We start from the raw sequence: 24322 nt of genomic DNA, 5'->3' as shown, positions 1-24322 counted from the left end.
TTTATAGAATACTTAATTTAATGCCATGATTTTATGATTCAAAGGAATGTCATTTTTGAGCTGCTTAAATATAAGAGGCTGCCACTGGCCTGCTAAATGGCATAAGGCAAAAAATAGGACAAAATATTTTGATGGCTAATGCCTATGGTAGTAAATCAATTAGTTTATAGTCCTTCAGAAACTTTATGAGGCATACTAATTCTGATATTTCATTTTATAGCAAATGGTGTAATGAAAAAAGAAGAGCGGTGTGTGTTAATCAAATCTTGTGACAAAACATACCAGGAATAATACGTCTGAGCTCAATGTAAAGCTATTCTCATTTTAATTACACAACTGATTTAATTGCATTCATCACATCTAAGAAATGTGATTATGCAAAACCAAACATCACCAAAATATTAACTAGATACAAAAGGAAGGGACTTTAGAAATAAATAAATAATGGTAATAAAATAAAAATGATTTATACTTAGCTGATGAATATGGATAATGAGTTGGATGTGGCATGAACATCTCCTTCTGACAGAATAAAGAAGAATTCATTTGAAAACATGCCTATAGTTCAACAGCAAAATATGACAAAGAACCCTCATCAGAAACATAGAAGGAATTTAGAAGCCAGAGTCAACAAATAGAAGCAGGCCTGTATAAGATAATGGGGGTCATTTATAAACTTCGCCCAGGGCAGATTGGTTTGCACAGTGAATATATTTGCCCTGCACATGGTTATATTTATAAAGCTGAATAAAAGTGTGCAAACAGAATTGCAATTTTTTTTTCACAATGCGAATGTCTATCAGAGCTTTTTAAATATGTCAAAAAATTGCAAATTGCGAATATTTATGCGCACACTCTGCGACTGAATTACGCCACAAGAAAATATTCACAAAACAGTTGTGCAAAGTGCCAATTTAAGTTACTGTCAATGCTATTTTCGCGCACAACAACCTCGCACATTGGGTGCGCTCGTGCAAACTCCTGTCTTATTTGCACACCATTTGCGAAGATTTATTCACAATGTGAATTCGCAAAAAAACGGAAAGACGAGCAGAGCAGTGCAATATATTAACATGGGCAATACAACCATTTGCGAGTAAATATGCACTGTGCGAAATGCCCCCCACTGACATTTATTGACTTCCATAGGTATACACTATGGAAGTGCAAACATCCATACTGACAATAGGACATTTGCTTTCACCATACAAATGGTGATCTTATTATTTACCCAACAGTTGGATAATACTGACATGAGGAGGGCATCTTTTTATGGGCTTATACATGGGTGTACAGGATAAATGTACATTGTTTAATCTGTTATTGCACAAGTGCATCTGAGCACCTATTGTACAAACTCCAGTTTCCAGACTGTTTATGTTTTATGACTAGTGGCAGTAAGAAGAATGTTAAATCAAGTCTTAACAAGCTATCATTGTTACAGTTTATTTGATTCCATGGTGTGTGCATTCTGGGTGAAAACTGAACAACAATAATTGGGGTAATATTTTATAATATCTTTTCATCTGTATGTTGAATGATTGTTTATCAAAACTCTAGGCTTATACAGATATGGAAAACCAAGATGGATTCATTGATTTTCCTTTTTGCTCAAAGCTATGTTTTCATGAGTAATGCAATTGTGATGACCCCCCTTCCAGTACATAAGCACACAAGGTTACAAGGACAGACAGGAACGAATACAGCTGCATAAACCCTAATCTTGATAAACCCATGAAATATGAAGTAATGGAATGGGTACAGGGATGTCAGCCTCCTGGGTTTTTTCCCAATCGGAACCCCAAATCATCTGGGTGGGTTGACATCTCTATGGGTATGATAATACATTACAGCAAAAGTTTAAATCTGTGGCTATTCATTTACGCAATAGCAAAAGCCAGCTCTTAGTAGAAAATCTATACCATCTAAACCTCTATAGTCGAAGGGTGGCCAATCAACTTTTTTTTTTTACAAAGTGTCCTTCATAGGGGCAGATTCACTTGAAAAGTCACAAGTGACTGCTTTGCACCCATTGCTACACTTCGCCAGGTGAAAATACACTCACTAAAATGCTGAGTTTCATCGTTGGCGCCAAATGCTGGCGAATTTTCGGTAGTGTTACTTCAGCAATGCAAGCAATACAAAGCAAAGATGCGCTAGCGTTCATTTCTGCCTAGCGCAAATATACTAGAGGTCTTGCACTCAGGTTAATTTGCATACTTCTGGAAATTTTAAGTTGAATGGACGTCTTTATGTTATATGTTGCAGCAAATACATTACATTACACAAGTCCAAGAAACCTTAATAAAGACAATAGAGTTGTTATAATGCCCTACACGCGAGTCCACTGTATAGTTAATGTTCCATAAATTAAAAAATGTATGATGGAAACTGGTTATCCCAAATAAAATTTTTAGGACATCTTCAGGTTATCACTCTAAAAAAAGAAAAAGGCGCCAGCATTTTGTGAACTTACAATAGATGCTTTTTCTACTCACAGAATATAATGTAAGTAACAGAAGATTGAGGAAGATCTATGCACTCCAGTGTACTTCGCCTGGTCTGAGCTGGCAAAGGCAAGTCTGGCGAAAGAGGTAACGTTTAGTAAAATCCGCATTTTAGTGAATTTGCCAGAGGAAAAATTCACCTAGAGATAGAGTGCAAATGAGTGCTAGCGCCTATCTCTTGACGAATTGGTGCATGTGCCTGGTAGTAAATTTGCGAAGTCCCTGCGGGTGGTAACCTGGCAAACTGTCAACAGCATTTGCCACTTCGCCCTTTAGTAAATCTGCACCATATTGTCTTAGGGCCAATTGCATAATACTTGAGAATAGTGATGGGCGAATAAATTCGCCTGGCACAAATTTACGGCGAATTTGCGGGTTTCTGCTCCAGCAAATAAATTAGTGAAAATCCGGCGGTGAAAATTCGACAGCGTCAATTTCTGGTTTTTCCGTGAAATCTTTCGAATTGCTTGATTTTTCCATGAAAAGGTTCGAATTGCTCGGTTTTATAGTGAAAACGTTTGAATTGCTAAATTTTTTTGTGAAACCGTTCGAATTGCTCTATTTTTTCGTGAAAACGTTAGAATTTAGCCACCCCAAGCCTTCATTAAAATCTCTCCATGTGAGCACTGGAAAACTTTCCAACATTTAGAAATTGTCTCTATCTGCCATGTGTAAGCCCAATGATGCCCAGACATGTAACTGATCTGCCTAAAATCACTGTCCCTTTAGAGCTCTGCAAATGTAGATTGTCTCACTAAACAGAGAACATTTGTATGGTGCTTTTGGGTGACACTTCTGCTGTCAAATAAATGCATAATGTAAAACAAGTTATGCAAAATCTTAATCCAGTTATGAAAAACATATTAAATATGTAGTGTTGAGCTGTCTCACATAAATATATTGCAATAAACAATCCATTATATGTTACATGCAAAGACACCTTAGGTAGTTAATATCATATAGCATAAAATGTTGTTTTTTTAAAGAATAAAGTATAAGTACAGTGTATAATTTAATATATGCCACTGTGTAGATATGTATGAGCTCTTGACACTTTATACACACTTTATAAAAGGGTTGTCTGTCTATGGGTAACACACTTTAAAGTGCTCTAAAATTAATAAGAGCATTAGAAGGGCTATAGTAACCTAAAACATAGTCACACTGAGTATTGTGATGTAGTTAAGTGCACTAACAGTTCATTAGAAATGACAATAGATGCCTGTGTATAAAATGCAGTCTGCTTTTATAATATAAAATCTGCTTGATTCAGAAAAAGTGACAATGCAGTGTAGTCGTTAATCTATAAACTATGATTAACAGCTGGTGCCTTTTAGAGTTTATCTCAATGCACATATCATGTGTGTTTCATTATTGCCATAACTCTGCATTTTGCACTGGTATGTGGAAATACATTACAATGTGCTGTTTCTAATTTATTATGATAACAAATCTCATTGCTTTGAGATCTCAATATTTCAGCAGGTCAAAAATGTCCTTTCCTGCACTGATTCCCTTCCTTGTGGCGCTACAGGAGTCCTGTGCCTCTGCTACAGGGGAGAGCAGAGGCACATGACTCGACACAGGGTCAGGACACACTGGGCTGTAATACCCCTCCCTGGGAACTTCTCTGATCCACAATAGCATACAGGGATATGGTTGAAACATTTATTTTTAAAACACTGTAACTTTAAATAACATGCAGACAAATGTAACTTTATCTTAGTGGGTGCTGTTTATAGTCACACAAATGATCAGTAAGTGTGCGCCTTTGGCACACAATCCCCACTGAAGGTGAATCTAATAGGGGTCCTACACTCCACAGATCTCTCTATCCTTGAGCCTAATCACTTGTGTCCTTAAGATGGCAGCTGTCAGGGAGCCGGGAGGTCCCTCCAGGGAGGTAGTCAGGATCGAGGAGGAAGCCCTCTTGAGGGAGCAAGGTCGCAGTGTCCAAAGGGTTAATCAAAAGTGTAGTCGGGATCCAGGCAAGAGTTCAAAGGCAGACAGAATATTAGCAAAGTCCAAAAGTCCAGGCAAGAGGTCAGCAACAAACAGGAACAAGATAAGTCTTCAGCAAAGCAGACAGGAAACCCAGGAAACTTCACAGGAATGAATCCTATACTTGGGCGCCATTCTGGCGTCTTGGTAAGGCTTTTATATTTGAATTTGGCACCATTCTGACGTCATCGGCATCCTTGCGCCGACGTCGACGCGCTGACGTCATCGCGCCGGCGCCGCTACCCACGTGGCGGCCATGGGCGCCGCCATTTTGGGAGCGACGCCGGCAGGGAAGGACGCGCCGCCCGGAGCTCCTGGACCTGCTCCAGGCGGCGATCATGACAGCAGCCTTGTCACCATAGGGTACTAACCCTCCTGGTCTCCTCGTTGGAGTCTCTGGCTGCTCACTTAATAACTCCTGATCCTGTCTTTCATTTCTAGAGTGACTATACCAGAACTCCCCTTGCATTTATTTCACCTATTCTGGAACCTTCCTTTGTTCCAGGGCCCTATTGAGCACCACTGTACTCAAGCAAGGGTGCAGCTTAAAAAGATTGACCACCTGGGACCTTCCCCTTTTATAAAATAGAATAGTGACATATACTGGCCAGTCACAGAACTGCCAGCAGAATACTTTCGCATAGGAGAAGGAAACGGTTTCCCTTGTATATCTGAGAACCCAATCTATCTGACTAAATTATGCCCAATAATGCACACATTGTACTGACAAACATCTAATGGAATTTTCCCCAACAAGCTATAAAATGCTAATTAAAAGTTTTTGTGAAAAGCTGTTGTTGTTGTTTTGGTTTTGCTAACACCATTACTTAATTTGCATAGGACTCATACATTGGGCATAAGTTGGGTTAGCTAAAGGATGGTTCCTGTTGGGAACAGGGTGGGTTTAAATGTGATTGGTTGCTTACAACCAGTTCACCAGTCCAAGCAAGTAGCCAATGATATAATTACCACAAAAGACCTGTTGGTCTGTGAATGTGTATGACCTCTATCTTCCTGTATAAACTGTTTTCCAGTCAGCTGCTTGGTGACAATAAACTAGCTATAGAAAATATCATATATAGTGTAAGAAACCTAACTACTCATAGTTTTAATAGCAAATAATTTATTCTATAGACATGCTGATTATAATCTACAGTTTGGTAATGTTCCTGTTGTGAACTATTCCTACTTTAAATTATATCTGTATGAATATCTTGTAAATTATATACTTTTAAACGGTGAGTATTGATGTCATTAGTTATAAACAGTGAGTAGTGATGTCATTTCTGTCACATGACTCACTAAAACTTGTGTATAAATAAATAAAGTACCCCCTGTTGCAAAATATGAGGATATTAGAAGTTACCTCGGAGTTCCATGACCTGTATAAAAACATACGGTCATGAAACTGCTCTGTAACTTATAATATCCTTATAATGTACAAGAAGAGGTACTTTTTTCACTGTCTTAACGGAACTTAAAGGAATATGCACACATCTGTGATGTCAAGATCATGTTGCAAGGATGCTACATCCTGGATGGAATTAATTGGGCTGGATAGTTTTGTGTGATCTGGAAACACTGATACATTACTTACAACACCCTCCCCTAAGTCATTAATGAACAAATTAAATAAAAGTGGACCCAATACCAAGCCCTGAGGGACCCCACTAAGAACCTTACTCCAAGTAGAGAATGTACCATTAACAATCACCCTCTGTACCTGATCCTGTAGCCAGTTTCCTATCCATGTGCAAACGACTTCATTAAGCCCAACAGACCTTAGTTTGTGGGATAGGGTATCAAACACTTTGGTAAATTGAATGGATCACATTTACTGCTCCCCGCTGTCCAGCATCTTACTTACCTCATCATAAAAAGCAATTAAATTTGCCTGATATGACCTATCCTTTATAAAACCATGCTGTTTGCTGGTCATAATGTCATTCACTAGTACAAAATGTAATCCCTAAACAAGCCTTCAAATAATTTGGCCAACACAGTTGTCAAATGTACTGGCCTATAATTACCAGGTTGAGATAGTAATCCCTTTTTAAATATTGGAATGAAATCAGCTTTTCTCCAATCCATAGGTACCATTCAAGATGAAAGCTGTTGAGAACCAGAAGCTTAAATAGTTGCTCCTTTTATTTTAAAAATGCACATTTAATTTTTGCTTTTGCGACTGTAAGAAAAAGTGACACCTTAGAAAATCCACCTAAGTAAAAGGGAGAACATGCAAAATGTATATAGATAGTATATTGTATAGTACTGATTTGTTTTTCAGCCATTGCTTGTAATGTTTACGTTCCCCTGCCAATGCATGCAATACAACACTATGCATATATGCCAGGGATTAAAGAATATTAAACTCTTCAGTATGGTTAGTGTTATTTACTGATAATTAACTGATACCTTGTGTGACTGTAGAGTCTGACTACCCATTTATTATTGTAAGAGTTAACTTTTCCTTCTAATAAAATATGGTTAGTGTTATGTGACTTAAGCTGTAACAAACAAGGGAAAGTTGTGCTCACCACTATTTTTTAAAACCATTAGGCGGGGGTGCAATGAGGCTGTGACCACAAAATACATATAGTCTAAAACAAGAGTCCTCTGCACTCAACCCATTAACAATATATTTAAGACAGCGACATTTTGTGCATACTGCTACTAAAAAATGCCTTACCCTTAAATATATTGATAATGGGTTGAGTGCAGAGGACTCTTGTATTTGACTATATGTATTTTGTGGTCACAGCCTCATTGCACCCCCGCCTAATGGTTTTAAAAAATAGTGGTGAGCACAACTTTCCCTTGTTTGTTATAGTTTATACAGGAGCAGTGACCAGCTCCATGTTGTAGCTCCCACCCTTCCCAGCTATAGTCAGGTGATCCCACTGGTGTCTAATAAAAGGGCAGCCAAGTATGGAGGTTTACTTTGAAAGCAGCAAGTTAAGTTGCAGGTAAAACCAAGTCCCTTTGTAAAATGTATAATGAAGCAACAGAATTCTTAATGAATCAGATAAAATTGAGCATAGGACTGGCCAGATATGGGATGACTTTGACGTAGTTGGCCAGCTTAAATATATTGCAATATATGGACAAACAATCCCTTTTTTGTTTAAAGGGTAAGGCATTTTTTAGTAGCAGTATGCACAAAATGTCGCTGTCTTAAATATATTGATAATGGGTTGAGTGCAGAGGACTCTTGTATTTGACTATGTGACTTAAGCTGGCCATAGACGCAAAGATCCGATCGTACGAATCAACGTACGATCGGACTTTCCCATCTCCCGACCTTCCACTAACCATTCAGATCAAAGTCTTTACCATTCCGATCAAATAAGAACAGATCACCCAATGTTCTGCCCCTGACAGCAATCGTACGATACTTATGTCTGACAACACTAGTGACAGTCTCCCTCTGAAAATCGTACGATCGGCAATACACGCAGAGATATTATCGGCAGCCGACAGAAATTTTCTAACCTGTCCGATCGACCAAACGACCGATCTCCGACAGACGAAAAATGTCGGGACTCTCCACACATGGTCCGAAAATCGTATGAATCCACGATTCATACGATCGGATCTTTGCGTCTATGGCCAGCTTTACAAATAGAACATTAAAAAACCCTCACAATATGTGCAGTATTTTATCAACATTTTTTGTTTCATTTAAAAAAGTTTTAAAGTAAACATTTAAACATGTAGGCCTCTTGCACCTAGCAATTGTTCCAGGCTGGTCCAATGCAGTACAGATGCACACGTTTAAATAAGAATGCCTGGTACCTCTCATATAAACACCAAGATTATATTCGCTTATATACTTAAAAATGAACCTTGAAATGGTTTTTCCAATAAAAATAAATATACTGATATGAAATCTAAAGAGCAAGACTGATCTTCAGTTCATAATCTTCTGCAGTGTATTATCTTGTCAGTTCATTTATTACAAATGATTATTATGGTAGATTGGGATCAGAATATTAAATATCTTCATACCATATACATAACACATAAAATGAAAACAGAAATGGTGAACTCCAACAGTAATACGGTAAATCAAGGGCCCAAAGTCAAAATTAGATGTCTAAAGTCTAAAAGTTTCTACCCTATAGCTTATGAATGTTATTGGCAATGTAATGATTGACTGATTCCTAATGCTTTGCATGCAATTGAGCAGAGGGTCTCATGTAGCTCCATTTCCAGTTACTGCCATGAACCCCACTAATGCTAAAAATTCAAGAGAAGGCAAATATGGTCAAGTAGAATTGGAGCACAAGGCAAGGACAACACTTGTCTGTTCAGTGCTGCACTGTCCCTTAAACATGCAAGGCCACCTAGCTAGAGTAGATGGCGTCTGCATCCCTAAACACATGCACACCGAGACACATGCTTCGTTCTATTTTCAGGCCAGATAGAAAAGTAGTATTGATGATGGAAAATTTTCGATAGGTTTCTCTGCGTAAAAGACACCTATAGACACCAATGGGTGAAAACAATTGTCGGGCATCAAAAAAATGCCACTCCTGGTAACTAAGAGCCAAATTTCCGGTTTTCAACCCGGAAATTCGGCTCTTCTAGTGCAGAGCGCGCAACTGCACTAGCTACGTGGACAACCCCCCACCCCGTCCGGTCTTGAAAAGTGAGTGCCGTGGGGACAAAACGAAGCCCACCTCAGGCGGCAAAATGCGCAGGATCGGCCCTGCATACTACCTATTTCCTGGTATATTTAAAATCAATTATGTTTTCCCAAATTCAGTAATTCATTGCAATTAATCAACTGTGGTTTTGGGTTTAAGAGAAAAACAGATACAGTATATACATACTAAATGAGAAATACAGTCACAGAGTCTATAATATGCTACATAAAAAAAAGGGTTGAGGCATAAATAATTTATACCTATTTTGTTGGAGTTGACAAACCACGACATACTGGAAAGTATATAGACAGTCGTTTTCAGCAGAGCTGAGAAGTTATTGCACAATAAAACCAACCTACAGATTAAAATCCCTTATGGAGGCTTCACACAAGCCAGAATTCAATTACAAGTTTGTTTTGGGCTGTCTATGAAACCTAGACCAAATGATATTATTTTTCGACAACTGAAAGGTTACAAAAATGTTATGATATGTTTCAGGGCAAAGTAGGACAGGAATTTATTCTCTGAAGCTCTGACCTTCCACTGACAATTATGTTGCCTTTCTTTTCAAAGATACACTGTCTGAACATTTCTGTTTTAATGTGCTTGATAGTCTTATTAAATGCTGTACAGACCTTGGTAAGGGTCTGAAACTAAGGATACAAAACTAACTTACAACTTAAAGGAGAACTAATGCTCAGCAAATCCTTAGGCTAGAAATGATAGTCCATGTGTTTTGAGCTTCAGTACTAATCCAAGATCACCACTGCTCTGTAGCATTAGTGATCTGGGCTTGCAAAGATTCCCCCATCAGCACACCATCTTCTTTTCTACTCATTCCTAGAACATGCTGCTGTCAGTTACATCAGTTTAGGTATTGCTGCTGTCATTTTACCAACCCACAATATACAATGCAAACTTAAGATTTATGGATGATAATTAATCAAATTTATTGATGTCAGATACAATAGGGTAGTGGAGGTAAGCTTTGGCCTGGTTAGGCAAGCTAGAGGGATGGCTTATTGTGCAGGGAGAGGAGCGTTGGAGACATAAGTCTTGATTCTGGTAAGGCAGCAGTGGGAGCAGCATCCTGCCGAGTGGTGGAATGGAGCAGTATCCCCCAATCTGTAGAGTATGTGTACCTCTCTCCGGTTAAGGGTGCCGGGAGGAATGGAATCAGGTAAGGTGAGTAGGACTGGTGGCCTAGGTCATTATTTTATTATGTGCACACCACTGAGATAAATGCCTTTGTAATGAAGGTACATGATGCATTTTGTCTAAGATAATTCATTTAGTTGAACAAGTTGAAGAGAAGCAGCCACACATTCATTTAGTTTAACAAGTCACAAAGAGAAGCAGCTACATTAGTACTTATAACTAGAAAATCAGTAAGCTGGTTTAGGTGTCAAGCATCTGCACTGTGCCAAGTTTCCTTGAATATATCTGAATCTGTTAGGGCTAGCTAATCTATCAACCTAGAGGAACTGCATAAAAAAGAACCAAAAGAAGTAGAAAAGTGTCATAAGGATGCATGCTGTACTCTATTTAAGGAATGTAACTACTGCATGTCTTAGATAGGAGGATAAAAAGAGCAGACACTGTCTCTCTACAGTTTAATAAAAAGAGTCTATTGCAGCCTTACACATTTTGTGCTTTCATTAGCCTTTCATTCTACAGCTTTCCCTGCTCTCCTAGCTGAAGGCTCAGTGAGATGAACTTGGGCCATCCACTCACTATAGTGAGTTATTTTTGTTTTTTCATGGGGCATTGTTCCTATATTTTTTTTTCATTTGCACTATGTAGGGTGCACGAATACTACGGGTGTGAGAGTGCACCTATCAGTATTTTTGCCTGGGGGAATGCCTACAATATGCACCTTAAGTGCAGTGCAGGGAGTGCAGGGAGTGCAGGACAGTCCTGTCCTTACTAGCTATGGAGTGCAAAGACCCTCTGTAAAAACAGTTGCACTGTATCTATATTTCAAACTTTACATACTGCCCAGAAGGTCATAAATGACCCCATGTAACTTACAAAACAATTATTTCATTTATTGTTTTAACACAGAGAGGTCATATATTTGCAGATGCAATAGCTAACTAAAAGTTACCTATATCAAATGTAACAACCCAACAAAGGCTTTATTTAAGGGAAAGAAAAACACAAAAACACTAGTGTAAAAAGTTTGGCTTGGAAAAGAAAGCAATGTTGACTTCCATGTAAAGTCTGTACAAAACGAGCTGGCCTGAATTCATCAAAGTGTCCGAGAACAGTCATAAACAGTTTCTATGTCAAATCAGTGTGTAGCTATGAAAGAGCATCACTTTTGCAGCCAGTACCTCTCCTTTTAGCCATTGAGCCAATGGTAATACATCATCACACAGACATTAAAAAGACATCACAACAATGAGACTGCTGTTGACAAGTTGTATTAATGTCAGCAAACGTAACTCTAATACTGCTGAAGTTACATGGGAAAAAAACTTTTCTCCTCACCCCCACTAGAAAAAATCCCCTATTTCTTTAATGCTAAGACGCCAAATTATTTCTTGGCTTTTTAGTGCACAATAGTCATCATAGTCCAACAAAAGAAGAAAGAAGTGCTTGCTATTTGGGATACAAGAATAGAACTCAGGTGAAGAAAAAAAGTAGCATTCATTCAATAAAGATGAATCATAAAAGTGCCACAGTACTATCCTTTAATACATAATCACTTTGGCATGATCTGCTGTGCCACTTTCAAAGGAAGTGCTATGATTAATCTTTCTTGAATTCATTTAATTTCTCTACACTGTGATTTATTTTCTTTTTCCTGACAAAAGCAAGCTTTGTATTGTTTGTTGTTGTTTTTTTTTTTTTTGTAATTCTAAAAGCAAAACCTCATTTAGTGTTCTATCTACAGTTAAACGAAAGTTCTGTTCAGTTGTATATGTTTTAAGTGTGCTGTACATGTTATTGTGCACTACATAGCAGCATTAAGCAAGATGGTCAGTGTAATCTATAGTTATTACAAAGCCATTTCATTAAACATTAGTTCAATAGGGAAGAGCTAGTTTCTAAAATGATGCAAAGGATAGAATCATCCTTATAATCATAAAAGAAACCAGGTGTTAACAGTAGATATTATAGTGGGAGAAAAAAACAAATAAAGTCTTCTTAGGACTTTTACAATTGTTTCTTTTTAAAACATGTTTAAAAGATAATTAAAAAATCTTCTATTGGGCAAGTAAAAAAAAATCTAGAGTAACTAAGATTCTATTCAAGTAATCCATAATTATTACAATTAGATGCATCTTGTATACAAAAACTGTTTATTGTACAGTGAAAGAATATATAATTCGAAGTAACCTTGTTATATGCATTAATTACAATTGTTCAATGGTTTTAAGCTATTTGTAAATTTAATTAGATTTGCAATCACATTTACAAACCTTAAAATCCATAGACGTGTTTAAATAATAATAATAATAATGATATTAATACTGAGAAACTGCTTGAAATTAAATTTTTCCCTTAAGTAATAAATCAGTTTTTGGACAGAGGATGCCTATAACCATAACTTGGTGATTTGAACTTGCAACGTTGAAACGTGTATATTACCCCCTCTTTTTTGCTGGATTACAGTTTTAATAGAAACTACAAAAAGTGAGATTTTTTGGCCAGTATTACTCCTGGGTAGTGTCAGTCTTGCAATCCAGGAGTCACATAATCACTAAAAACAGATGGGTGCATGTAACAGTTGCATAATAAAATACTGTTGTACTGTACTCGTAAAACAACAAAATCAGTAGTGATGTATACGTTTAACAGTTCATTTACCTGGCACCTCAGCAGACCTTGGCAGTAGAAAGGTTTGTGGGGTAGCACTTAAGAAGCAGGTATGTTTTCTTTTTCCTGCCTTGTTCTTGGGTGTCTGTATTTGCCTTTTGCATGAGCTGCTTCAAATGATTCATAGACATTATAGTAGCCAGGGGGTGATGCATCCTGAAAATGAATAACAATGTATTTCATTTTAGTTCACTTGGAAGCCAAATAATTAAAGTACAGAATGCATTTGATTATGGCATTGTGTGTTTGTGTGTGTGTGTGTGTAAATAGTTATATAACTAAACCAAATGCTAAGGACTAGTCAGGAAAGGCCCTATTTATAAGTATATTTGGAAAAGGTGGCGGCAACGCCAAAAATTTCCTACAAATATTTATTGAGCAGCCTCCCAGCTACTAGTATCTTACCATTCTGGAATAAATAGTTTACTTGTATCACAATGTAGATGGATCTGTTCTAAGCAATTTCTCAGTTGTTCTGCAAGATTTATTTTTGGATGTTGTATGAATTATAGACGTTACTATCTTATCTCATTTTAGCCTGCAAATAAAAATGCTATTTTTGAGGGGTTTTACCCTTGAAACAAAAAAAAAAAAAACACCCATGAAGGTAAAATGTTATTGTTAATTATGAATTATCTTGCTTTTCAGAAAGATACTGATTTTCCATTCTCCAAACTGCTGCCTACTAACAAGCTTTATTATGCCCTAGCAGCCAAATAAAAATGAACACATTGCAAAATTGCTTTAATAATGATGCCTACATCATACTAAAAAGTTCACAGTTGTAAAGTGAACTACCCTTTTCATAATATGCTAAAAATCATTTAGGGACATATTTATCAAGGGTCGAATTTCGAATTGAAAAAACTTCTAAATTCAAAAAGACCAACCGAAATTAAGTCAAAGTTTTTTTGGTAGAATAGGTCAGTTTTAAATCGAATAGGTCCATATGCGGGCAAATTCGAATTGTATGAATCAAAGGAATAGCACATTCAAAGTTTTTCCCAAAAAAAACTTAGATTTTTCAAAATCCACCAATTGACTCCAAATAGGTTCTAGGAGGTCCCCCATAGGCTACAACAGCAATTCAGCCAGTTTTAGATGGCGAATGGTCGAAGTCGAATTTTCGAAGAGACACTACATGATAAATTTCGTTTTTCAAATTTTTTAATTTTTCTAATCTGATCACTCAGTAAACCAATTTAAAACATAACTTGTACTAAGTAGATTAAAAAAGAACATCCAGGAAAAACTGGGGAAGGAACAGGGAGACGGAAAGACTATGGTATGGGGTAGGCAGTCTGTATCTATGAGCATCAGAATGGGTCTCAGATCCACCTAATCGGCTTACAGCCCGCTGCTGGAGTCACCTAAGGATACCCTTTTCAATGTGCCATACATCAACCACCCCTTCACCCGCATTGCACCCCTCCCGGTTGTGCGGACAAGGATATATGACTGAAGCACCATATAGATATAAGCAAGTATTAAGCCTGCCTGAATTGCATTCCTGTCTCAAAGGCGCAAATAATTAATAACATTGACAAGCTCTACCCATTCATGTTCCGCCGATTGCCAACCCCTTCACCACAGAGCACCCCTCCTGGTTCTGTAGGTAGAGCTTAACCTATAGTATTAGTCTCATTCTGCCACCCTGCCTAAGTGTTCTTAAAATTTAAAACCACCAATTGGAATTTGAATTCCAATGTGAGATTTATGACCACTCAACCTTAGAAACAGTTCAAATTAGAACATCCTTCACCTAAAACCCGCGAGTTCATGTAGAAGTCAATGGCAGAGGTCTCTTGAATTATTTGAAGATGTTAATTGTAGTGATAAGCCAAATTTTTGCCAAGTTTCAATTAAAAAATGATGACCCATTTTGGGGGCAAATTTACTAAAGGGCGAAGTGACTATGTTTCCATAGTTATCATTGCTACCACAGTTACTATTGTTTCCATTGCTACCAAAGTTACTATTGTTTGTTACCATTCCTACCATAGTTACTCTTGTTTCTATAGTAGCCAATGATATCAGTTACTATTGCTACCATAGTTACAATGTGTCCACTGCTACCATAGTTACTACAACTTTCCTACTGGAAAGGAACTGTGAAAACAAATCAGTGATTAAAGATGGTTGGGGCTCATTTATCAACACTGGGCAAATTTGCCCATGGGCAGTTACCTATAGCAACCAATCAGTGGTTAGCCTTTTGAAACCAGCTGTAAGTAGAACAATGAATGCAGCAATCTGATTGGTTGTTATGGGTTAACCACCAATTGGAATTTGAATTCCAATGTGAGATTTATGACCACTCAACCTTAGAAACAGTTCAAATTAGACCATCCTTCACCTAAAACCCGCGAGTTCATGTAGAAGTCAATGGCAGAGGTCTCTTGAATTATTTGAAGATGTTAATTGTAGTGATAAGCCAAATTTTTGCCAAGTTTCAATTAAAAAATGATGACCCATTTTGGGGGCAAATTTACTAAAGGGCGAAGTGACTATGTTTCCATAGTTATCATTGCTACCACAGTTACTATTGTTTCCATTGCTACCAAAGTTACTATTGTTTGTTACCATTCCTACCATAGTTACTCTTGTTTCTATAGTAGCCAATGATATCAGTTACTATTGCTACCATAGTTACAATGTGTCCACTGCTACCATAGTTACTACAACTTTCCTACTGGAAAGGAACTGTGAAAACAAATCAGTGATTAAAGATGAACCGGGGCTCATTTATCAACACTGGGCAAATTTGCCCATGGGCAGTTACCTATAGCAACCAATCAGTGGTTAGCCTTTTGAAACCAACTGTAAGTAGAACAATGAATGCAGCAATCTGATTGGTTGTTATGGGTTACTGCCCATGGGCAAATTTGCCCAGTGTTGATAAATAACCCCCGCTGTGTCTTGTCATGTTACAGTACTAAAGGCTATGGGGTTTAACAACTGAAATTCTAAGTTGTGGTGGCAACAGAGCGAAGGAACTTTTAAGGAAAGAAGAAAGGTTGATGCGCTGCTTTGAGACTTTAGAAACCCATGGTTTTACTCAGGAATATGATCTCCACTTTGTTTACAACCGTTTACATTTGTTTTGTTTTATATTTAGCAGATTGTGTTATTAACCTAATGATATACATGGGCTATGAAGTCAGAAACAAAAATGCAAGGATAATCAACGAGATAATGACACAGCTTCTGCATTTAATAATGTCTTTATTGTGGATCTATATAGATAATTGACGTAGAAGCCAGTAGATGGCGCTGTGCAAAATTATATAAAAATGTAACATTGTGAGCGAATTGTGAAAGGGCTGGGGGCAGGCCCGAAACATTGCAATTATTACAGGTTAAAGACATATATCGTAAATAAAGGTTTTTCGAATTTACCTCTGGAATGGTGTTGTGTCATATATTACAATGCCATTGCTACTATAATTACTATTGTTCCCATAGCTGCCATAGTTACAATTGTTTCCACTGTTACCATTGCTACCATAGTTACTATTTATTTTAAAAGTAGCCATCAGTTACTATTGCTACCATACTATTTGTTTCATGGTTACAATTACTACCATTGCTACTATTTTTTCTATTGCTACCATAGCTACTATTGTTTTCACTGTTACCATTGCTACCATAGTTAATATTTATTTTATAATTGCCATTGTTGTTGCTATCAGTTACTATTGCTATTATAGTTACTATTAGTTAATGGTTACCATTGCCACCATATGTATTATTGTAGCCATTGTTTCCACAGTTACTATTGTTACCATAGTTGCTATTGTTTCCATAGTTGCTATAGTTTCCATAGTTATCATTGCTACCATAGTTTCTAATGTTTCCAATGTTACTATCGCTACCATAGTTACTATTTTTCCATAGTTGCCAAAGTTATTATTGCTACCATAGTTATTATTGTCTCCATTTCTACCATAGTTACTATTGTTTCCATAGTTACCATTACAGTCGTAGTTAATGTATTTTTCATAGTTCCTATTATTTCCATAGTTACCATTGCTATAAAAGTTACTGCTTTTGATTAGTGAGGGGGGAATCTGTCCAGTTTCGTTTGGCGAATAATTTGCAAAACAGCTAAAAAAATTCGCGAAACAGTGAAAATTTGTGAAACACATTGAAATGGGCGTCAAAATAATTTTGACACGCAACAATTTTGATGCGAGAGTCAATTTTTGTACGTGCCACTATTCAATGCGCGTCCAAATAATTTTGATGCGTGACAATTTTTATGCGTGCGACAATTTTTTTTGTGGCACTGGGTTTTACGACAGCAAATTTTCACCTCAGTTTCAGCAAATTTCTTTGTGGGCAGTGAAACTCGGAAATTTGCCGCAAATTTATGCTTGGTGAATTTATTCGCTCATCACTACTTCTGATATTGTATCCATTGGTACCATGGCTTGTAAGCCTGAATTAAAGCCATGCTCTACAGAAATGACCATGGATATCATTGGATAGAGATTCCAGCTGGGCAAATGGTTACTAGGAAAATTTGCAGTGGTGTATGCTACAAGCCACCTCCTATAAGTGATAAGTATGAGGCCCAGCTGATGATATTGTGCAGAACTATGGGCTCCATACAGGCTGCTGTAGGCAGCAGACTGAAAAATGAAGTTCAATGTTGATAAATATTTTGTTATTGTAAGATATGTACAGGTAAGCACATAAGCACAAGTATATATATATATATATATATATATATATATATATATATATATATATATAAAAACACAATAAACTCTCAGATGTTTTATTCGTCAGTAGACATTCTAGCATCCATTTAGATTAAAATGAAATTTTTTTACAGTGAGATCTGTTGGGGAGTTCTCTCCCAGAAGTCATTGTACTGGCAGATGCATTTTTATCCTTTCTCTCAATCATCCACAAAAACAAAGGTTACACTACTATGTATGTTACTGGATGTTTAAATGCTTTTCAAAACTGTACCGTATATACTCGCGTATAAGCCGAGTTTTTCAGCACCCAAAATGTGCTGAAAAACTCAACCTCGGCTTATACGCGGGTCATACCGTAGATACGCTCCTTCCGCGGCCCCAGCAGGACTGTCTGTGACTGACTGTCACGATCGCCGCCCGGAGCAGGTCCAGGAGCTCCGGGCGGCGCGTCCTTCCCTGCCGGCGTTCGCTCCCAAAATGGCGGCGCCCATGGCCGCCACGTGGGTCCCTAATTAAGTTTGTGATGCCTGTGTTGAAGCACAATTTTTTTTAGAAAAGGTGTATATCTGGTTCTAGAGGGAAATAAACTTTCCATAGCAATGCTGCTTGGCATCTTTTACCATATTTCAGCATTAACTCAAAGGTCATGGAAAATAATTGTGATTGTTCTCTAATTGAGTTTGGAATTCCTAGTGGCACAAAAGAGTCAGTTTTTGTGCCATTTAAGTTTGATATAAACTACTGGAGTCTGATTTCTAATTGCAGCATTAATCATTTGTAGGAAGGTAAATGCTTTCCCCACGTTTTGTGAGGGTACCTGGGGCTGGAGCAAGACGGGGATGCCCACCGCAGTCTGTTTCTTAGTGCGCCACTCGGCTCTTCTGGATTTTTGTCTGACATCATTGCACAATGGTGTACAGTACCCAATGTAAAGGTGTCTTCCAAGTTGCTGGGTGCGTTCTAAGTTCTCTTGACAATGCTGCGTTGTGCATCGAAATAGCTGTCGAGGCTACATGCTGTGAGTGAAAGAAGGGGCCCCCTCTCCCTGAGTTCCGGACGGATTTAGGACGAACACAGCGACAGTGTATATAGCCTTTTGCTCAATGTGCCTGTGTGGCTGTGGAGATACTCTTGGTAATTTCAGGCTCATAGATTATTGAACTATTCCTGGTTATAATTCTTGTGTATTGACCCTTGCCTATCCCTGACTTACTGCTGCCTGACCTGACCTCTGCCCGTTTTGTGACCACTCCGATTTGGTAATGCGTTTGTTCCTGTGTTTGGATATAGACGTATAATTATACAGTGCAGATATTTGGACATAATTTTTTTATAATCAAATACTGCAGGTTTTATTCATCTTAATGGTTGGATATACTAAAATATTTTGCAGGAATATAATTAAGTTTACTCAATAACAAAAAACGGTACTTTAGGATAGCATGAGTCTTCAACAAATTTTACGGCTTGCCCCCACAAAAAGAATAAGTAATCTGTAGTGAACAATAATTTGCAATGTCATGTTTGTAAGTAATATTTTTAGTTAATCGCAATGCCTCTTGTAGAAATTGATGCAAGAGTGCCCCCTTCTCCTTAGTGCTAATTTAGTCATCATTTCTTTTTCTGGTCGGGCTATGGTCTCCACATCAGAACAATGGAAAAAATCTGGCACAAGTTGCAGACCTTTTGCAACATGCGGCCTCTGCTGCTCCTTAACTTGTGTGCTTAGGTTAGGAGACATATTAAAGCAGGAAGGTGTCTCTCCCTACCTCCACTTCTTGCAGTGTCAGACTGGGGTGTCCAGGGCTGCCACCTCAGGGCCCCCCACCCAAATCACTAACTCCTGCACTTCTCAAACCCACCACTAGCCTCCACCCCCTACTCTGCATTTCTTTACTTGCAGAGGCTATCAAGGTAAACAGCCCAAAGTAAGGAGCAGGGAGTGTAGGTCCGCTGGGTAGATGGGTAATACTCTACTAATTGCCCACTTTGTTGGATAGCCAGATTAGCAGCTAATTTATTAGCAATATTTAATGTTTGAAATAAGTGGAAATGCTTCTTTTTTTTAATACATGCAGCATTGTGTTCAAAAGAGTAGCCATAGGTCTCTGCTTTCAGAAAGTTATCTATACTCAACGAAATGCAGTGTGCAATGTGCAAATATAAGGATATATTACACCCTTTTTAGACCTTTACAAACTGCTTTTGAAATAGTAAATTATTATAACATTATTATATTGGCAAATAAGTTTAACACATCCAACCAATATGGCCTATAGCCCCTAACGTAAGTACTTGTAGTTTAACAGGAGTTTGAGTTATAGTACAGGAACAACATAGTAGAACAATGCACAAGTTAGTCTATTTGTATTACTGATTAAGGGATGTGTAGATACCCCCCCCCAAAAAAAATTCTTTCATTCAAAAGGAATGTTCTTGCACCCAATAACCCCTGCTTTCATATTTTATATTTTTTCTTTTTTAGGGGGGCAACCTAAACCATATAAAAACATGTTTAACCACACCAAAAATCCATTAGGATAATGTAGTGCTTTGTATTATAAAATCAGCAGCCATTGTTAATAGATTTCTAGTATACCTATTTTTTCTTAAAAGATTACTAAGGCAATATATTACAGTCTATTACATTCTGAATGTCTATAAATTTTAAAGTTGCTGGTATCAGTGAATAGATTTGGTGCACAGAAAGACTCAATTACTCATTTATATTATTGCTCAGTTGTCAGGATGAATAGTTAGTTCAGATGCTTTCTGTGTATTTTTAAAGATTATATTAAACTATGCTTGTGTAGCGCACCCGTAGGTGTAGCTTTTGCTGTGTATTAAGGCTGTGTGTGACCAGGCTAAAACTGCTTGTAGTGTGCCCTGGACCCCCAGTGTACCCGTGCAACTCCCGGCAACTCCCGGTACCTGGTGTAGATCAATGCGGTAGGATATTCAGCCAGACAGTTTCTTTGCAGTAAACTATAACTTGTTTATTAACAGAGAACAATGGCAAGGTCGTAGTTCACAAGCACTTTGATGTTCACAGTAGCCATAGAGTAGCTTCAAACAGTAGTATTCCCTCCAGGGGGGGGCAAGGTGCAACAGACGGGCTAATATTCAATGTTTATCAAAGTTACAGCAACAATAGACTTGTGGAATAGTTACCACTCTCACTGGGCACTATCCCTCTGGTGAAGCACTAAGGCATGGGTTTCTCAGCATGAGGTCTTGTATCTTGGCACCGGACTTGATCCTCACCTCACCCACTGTATTCAGCCTGGGGTCTTGGGTCTTGGTATCCTATCTGGTCCTCAACTCACCCACTGCAGTCCCTGCACTAGTGGTTCAAATACCACGGGGTCCTAACCCCACTATTTCTCCTCGTTGGAGCCATATCTGCTCACTAGCTACCCTGTGCTGACTTTCACTCCTAGAGCGACTATTACTGTATTACTATCACTATCTTACACTTAACTAACTTTCCCGGCAGACCTGGACCTGTAGTACCTTACACTAAGGCAAAGTCCCAGGACAGACCCAGACCGCATGGTGCTAAACCCTTTTATATTGACAAACAGTGCCATCTAGTGGACAAACTCCATGAACTAATGTGGAGCCAGCAAGTCACATAGCTGCCTGAGTTACCTAAAGGGCCCTTAGGTGTCCTTTTACCAAGGGGAAATGCCTGAGATAAATACACCCAAATCTCAGGGTCTCTACATTTGCATTATTTAATACTGAAGTTTTGAATTCAATCAAAGCTGTGCGGGCCTCAATCCACAGGAGGTCAATCAGTTGTTACCCTAGTTACTCTGTAACCTTTCAACTCAACAAATTGTAAGTCCATAATACAGTAAAGCCCGTCGCTGTTCTTTCTCTTGTCGATGTGTTTGTCTTTGGCTGTGCTCATGGCAACAATAACAATCTGAATATAATGCTTAGAGATTTTTAAAGTGAATAACTGAATTTACACTTACCCAATAGGCTGGTTGCCTAACAATGCAGGACTCCATTTGCTAGGCTTTCCCAAAAGGGAGTCATTGTGCAAGAATGCATGAACGATGCCTATGTAACATGTTTACTTTGCACACAGTATCAAAAACCAAATCTGCCTTAGCAGAATAAATATGTAGTGGCAGTGCACCGCTGTCTAAAATTTTTCAAACTATTCACTCATACCTAGAGGCAGATTTATCAAGGGTCACATTTGGAGTTCACTGGAGTTTGTAAAAACTCCCATAAACTCCCATGAACTCAAAATTAAAAAAAATTTAGTTTTTCAAATTCAGGTGAATGGGATAGACCCACAAACTCGAATCTAATTCAAATTGAATTCAAATCAAATTCAATTCGAGTTTTTTCTCCAAAAAAACCTCAATTTTTAGAAAGGCTGCAAACAACTCCAAATTGATCCCATGACATTCCCCATAGGTTGAAACAGCGATTTGGCAGGTTTAAGGTGGTGAAAAGTCGCATTTGAATTTGAAGGGCCAGTAAATGATACATTTTGAAAATCAAATTCAAATTTTTTAATAACAAATCGAATTTTAACTATTCCCTGATCAAATTCCACAAAAAAACTTAAATTTAATTTGATATTCGAACTTGAAAATTTTAATTTTCACTTTGACTCTTGATAAATCTGTCCCCTAGGAAATAAAGAAAGAAAATAATCCATGAAATATAGGTTTGTAATATTTTTTCGGCTCTGTTTCCATGTTTAACAGATCTAGACCCAATTGTAGCCAACGTAAGCATTAGAATATTACCTGTGCTATTCAAGTCAGGCTGCCTACAGCTTTCACCCCTTATGTTTATTGATCTTTTTTGGAAGGAGGGGGGATAATGACCACCTGTTATCTGTCGATAATATGCTCCAATTTACTTTTAAAGAGTCATCATATCCCTTTGCAAGCATGTTTTCTCCAGAGAACCAATCCCAACCTTGCCAGTAATTGCTTAATTCTTCCATTTTGTTTAACTTTCTAGTTGCACATGTCTGCACTCTCTCCAGATCATCAATTTCCTTCTTAAAGCCTGGAGCCCAAAACTGCATTGCATACCCAAGGTGAGGCCTTACCAGGGATATATAAAGAGGCAAAATGATGGGGCATAATTATTATGCTGTATAAAACCAAATTCGCTAAAAAACTGTGTAAATTTATCAAGGTGTCTGTAATTTTAGCCATGTGAATGCCAGATTTGATGCTGTTATGTTAAAAAAAACTTGTAAAAAAAATAAACGCATTTTTTAAAGTTACTCTGCCTAGGGTTACACAGCTTGTTGGCTTAACTGCACTTTGATTGCCACTGTTTGTCACATTGTTTGCGTGAATAAAGCCATATTTGATGAAGAGCAAACGTTCCCTATTTTGTCCGGCTGAGCGCCTGCAGTGATTGAGCTCATCTTGTATCGTATGAATTGGGATTGCTTGCGCCTGTAGAGTTCTCGCGGGATGCCGCTGGAGGGGAGACGTGCTTCCTAGACGCCGAGTTGGTGAGCTCCGCTTATTTTCCACATAAACCTACTTTGTATACGTGTTTACACAGCTTGTTATCAAAAAAAGAACCCTAATTCTTCCCATTTAAGGATGTCCCCAATATGTTACAATTTAGTGCATAACCTTGCATTTATCAACATTAAACCTCATTTGCCAAATCTTTCTGGAAGATGGCAGCACCCTGCACATTCATCATCATCAGTAAAAATAGATTGCCAATAATAGTAGAAATGCCAGCACTGGATTGACACATTACAATGTGGAATTATACTAAATTTACATAGTCTGGGAATTAAAATCTTAGGTTTGCACTAGAGGGAACAAAAGAACGGAAATGTAATTGGCCCACAGTGAAAGTTAGAAGCTTAAAGATGTTCTATTATCAAACAATATTGATTACTTATTATATATATTCCATTTTGAGATGTCACAAAAGTTATGACTATTTGGCCTTCTAAATATACACAATGTGACTTCATTTTAAGCCTTAAATGTTGTGAATTCTGCAGGGAATGGGTGTACTTTTTAGCTTTCTTATGCATTTCTTCCACATTAAACTGTAGCTCCTGTAAAATTGTCTGCATCATTTTTTGTAACAACAAGATGTGTCAAAGTTGGCACTTTATTTCATATTTTATTTTATCATGGACAAGATGCTGTCAGGTTATAGCTCCTTGATCCAAACTCACATTATTAATAATATACTTTTTATTAGTCTTTGAATTTAAAAGTGAAAAGGAACTTTGTTGTTATTAATTATCCACTTAATAGGGCAGTGATACAGCTGTAACAGCTCATACTGGAAATATGGAGGTTTTTTTACTTGAAGTAAGGATGTACATATTGGACAACATTAAGTCCAACGGGGAGAAAAGTTTTGACTCATGAGAAACTTGTCATAGCCTAAGGGCTAAACTGGAAATGACACTGGAGATACCTCCAGATAAATCTATCAAAAAATTTTAATAATTAAAACATTTGTATTTATCATTTACCTTAGAGATCTGTGTGAGACACAGTACAGTACCATCTTGCCAATGTACCTCTATAAGGTACAAAGTTCTTTTATAATGAATACAATTACGTAAATAACTATTCATGTAACTGAATATCAAACTGCAAGG

This window comes from Xenopus laevis, chromosome 1S (assembly GCF_017654675.1).
Source record: "Xenopus laevis strain J_2021 chromosome 1S, Xenopus_laevis_v10.1, whole genome shotgun sequence".
Classification (NCBI taxonomy): Eukaryota; Metazoa; Chordata; class Amphibia; order Anura; family Pipidae; genus Xenopus; species Xenopus laevis.
Note: the sequence above shows the minus strand (reverse complement) of the source record.